Source organism: Paroedura picta, chromosome 6 (genome assembly GCF_049243985.1).
Source record: "Paroedura picta isolate Pp20150507F chromosome 6, Ppicta_v3.0, whole genome shotgun sequence".
NCBI classification, from domain to species: Eukaryota; Metazoa; Chordata; class Lepidosauria; order Squamata; family Gekkonidae; genus Paroedura; species Paroedura picta.
Window position 1 is genome coordinate 32226981 of NC_135374.1, and position 3758 is coordinate 32230738.

Consider the following 3758-nt stretch of genomic DNA (forward strand, 5'->3'; position numbering starts at 1 on the left):
GAATTGGCAATCAGAGGCTACATCTGGAGAGTACAGTAAACTATGATTTTATCAAAGTCTGTAATGTCAGAATGCAGAAACCAAAAATTTAGGATTTTAATTTATTTATTTATTTATTTATTTATTATTTAAATTTATTTTCCTCCACTCTCGATGAAGCCAGTTTGTAGCCAGTTTACGTACCAAAGACTGAGTTGTGGTTTGTTGAAATGTCTCACATCACAAACTACTGTTTGTTGAATAGCACTCATCACCACCACCATGGTTTCCTCATCACAGGCTAGACTTCAAAGAAATCCTTCTAGCTGAGAAGAGGAATGAAGTCAACCAATTGGGGTTTGTACATTAATTAATTCCTTGTACCTGTTGAGCTAACCAAACTTGGTTGCATAACCACCCTTTTTTGGACTGTCCCAACAATTAAAAACAGCTCAGACTGGTGTATAGGGCCTGTGTGGCAGTTACACCCACCATCTTCCCCCACTATTTCCAGCCTCAGAGGTTTTGTGGTTACTTTCTTTCAGCATGAGTATAATTACAGGACACTCTGTGACTAGATTCTGGAAATATTAGTTTGCTGAACAAAATTATTCACAACTTTTTAGTCAAATGTTTATACACCCCCTTGAGACATCAGGTGGGAGGTTGTTGAACAGGGGGGAAGGTGAGGTTTTATTGTTTGCTGTCTGAGAGGATTAGTGTTTTAAGATGGGGATTGTTTTCATTGTCTCTTGTGGGGTTTTACTGTTTGTAACCTGCCGCAAACCAGCCTGCTGGGAGCAATGGGTAAGAAATCAAACAAATTAACACACAAATAAATACAATTTTGTGGGTCTTCAAATCACATAGCAGCAACCTTACAAAATACTGAATATATGTCACAGGATTAAATTCCTTTGTATATCTTTAAGTGGTTGCCCAGACATGGCTGTGCCGTGGACCTAACAGTACACTTTCAACCATGTCTTGGAAAACAAATTGTCACATCCTCTTTAGTAGCTTCTGCGTAGCTAAGACAAGTCAATGTTTCCATTCTTGCCCACTATAAAATTTAACCATAGCTTTAACCCCTGTTGTGGAACCTCAAGCAAACATTTGGGACAGATGTTCATGCATTCATTAAAAAAAATGGTTTCGTTCTCTCCACTCCCAATTGTATATGTGGTTATTTCTCAATATTCGAGTATTTAAGAGCACTGCCACATGTGTAAAACCTGCGTCTGTTCTTTGCATTCAGATGCAACAAGAATTCTTTCAGAGTTTGAAAAGCCAGGTTCAACCATCCATTCCATTTATTGTTGTTTTTTTAAAAATTGATCTTTGTCTCCAGTACTTGACTATAACATCTTCATTAGACTATAATCCCCTTTAAGCACACCTGTATTAACCACTGAATTACATAAATCCGTTTTTATTTGATTTGGATGTAAAAGTTTATTAAAAGTTTTATTTACTTTAAACACTGAAAAAGTTATATGCAATTAAGTCTTTAAACTGATGACATGAATCCAATTAATAAATATGCTTGCCATGTTATCAGTGTTATTTTTTTATGCAGAAGTGCAGGTTTATGCTCAAAAGTTTACAGTCTTTGCTTTCGTACACATTCCATGTACAGCTGTTTGCAGTGTCATTTCATACAGTATTCCTTTTTTTTTTGGTCTATCCATAAAACCATTTGGGTCAGTGCCCCTTTTTATTTAATTAAGAAACGGATGAGCATCTCCCAAGCACAAATAAACAACTGTTAACCATGCCAACTGTGTAGTCCTATAAAGTTAAAAGAATTCCTAGTATGATTTACAACCTGTCAAAATTATTTTTAAAGGTATGAAAATTGTTTCTATACTCTTTATAGCCTTCTATCACTTATTATTATTATATACCGCCCTCCCCAAAGGCTCAGGGCGGTTTACAGGAAAAAGATACAGATAACATATGGTAGCAACAGGTGATAACAGTAATAACATTATAACAACAATATCATTAAGAGTGATGGAGCTGCAAAAGAGCCTTAGCTCAACTCTTACTAGGGCCCAGTGGGTTAGGCAGATTAGTAGCAGTTGTAGTAGGGGGGGCTTGGGGGCCAATTGGAAGTGACGGTTTGGGTCAACCTCAACCAAATGCCTGGCGGAGGAGCTCCCTTTTGCAGGCCCTGCGGAACTGTTTAGGTTCCGTGAGAGCCCTAATCTCCTAGAACCTCCTCATTAGAAGTATCCCTGCACTACAGATAACTTTGCAATGATCATTTAGGCGTTTTCCCTTGAGTATCCTATGTGGAAAAAAAGATTTAAGCAAATAGTCAAATTTTCATTGGTGAAGAGTTAGATATAGACTGTTGTTTTGGAACACATCCTCATATTCTAATAGAGAAGTTGAGATATCTTAAATCCAGTGACTGGAGCTGTGAATAGGCCAGACAGATCATTCAACGAACCTGAAAAGAGTTCTAGGTTTGCAGACAAATGTGAAATCTAAAAAAGAAATCCCAAAACACTGGGCAACTTTATACCCTCTAAAAGGAATGCTTGTTGCTTAAAAAAAAAAAAAAGATTTCCTCACTGGATGTTGCTAGGCAACCATAATATTCCAAGATAGATTCAAGTGGGTAGCCATGTTGGTCTGAAGCATCAGAACAAAGTGCGAGTCCAGTGGCACCTTTAAGATCAACAAAGTTTTAGTCAAGGCATGAGCTTCACAATACACTGAATATGAGCCAGCAGTGTGACTGTGGCTAAAAAGGATTTTGGGATTTATTAAAAGAAGTAGAGTGTCCAGATCAAGTGAGGTGATGTTACCACTTTACTCCGCTCTGGTAAGAACTCACTGGGAGTATTGTGTTCAGTTTTGGGCACCAAAACTGCAGAAAGATGTAGAGAAACTGGTGTGTGTCCAGAGGAGGGATACAAAAATGGTGAGAGGTTTGGAGACCAAATTGTATGAGGAGAGGCTGAGGGAGCTTGGTTTGTTTAGCCTGGAGAAAAACCGACTTAGAGGTGATATGATGACCATCTTCAAATACTTGTCATATAGAAGATGGAACTGAGATGTTTTCTATTGCCCCAGTGGGTTGGACCAGAACCAATCGGTTGAAACAAATACAAAACAATATTCAGCTAAACATCCAGAAGAAGCTCCTGGCATGTAGAGAGGTCCCTCAGTAGAACAGGCTTCCTCGAGAAGTGGTGAGTTCTCCGTCTTTGGAAGCTTTTAAGCAGAGGCTAGATCTGACATAAATGCTGATTTTATGAACTTAAGACAGATTGTGAGTGGGTAGACAAGAAGGGATGTGCCAGTGTTTGTCTTTTATGGCCCTTCCTTGCATACCCAGGGTATTGCTAATTGCTGCTGTGGGATGGTAGGTGAGCTTCCTCCAGTCCAGGAAGACATTTTTGGTGGAGGGATCACTTGGGCATGAAACTGGGGTCACTGTGGGTTGGCAGGTAGTTGTGAGTTCCTGCATTGTGCAGGGTGTTCGACTACATGACCCAAGAGGTCCCTTCCAACTCTATGATTCTAATATGAAAAGGAGTAACAGAAGGGAGAAAGTGTGAGAGAGGTAGGGGGAGGAAAGAAGAAGCAAAGATGTGTGTGTGTGTGTGTGTGTGTGTGTGTGTGTGTGTGTGTGTGAAGGGGGGAAGGGATAGTTCACCTGCAGGTTTCCTGTGGGTCCACACTTGTTGACACACAATACTACAATGTTCTTACCATATACATGTGTGTGCATGTACACATCCACATATACATACAAGTAAAAG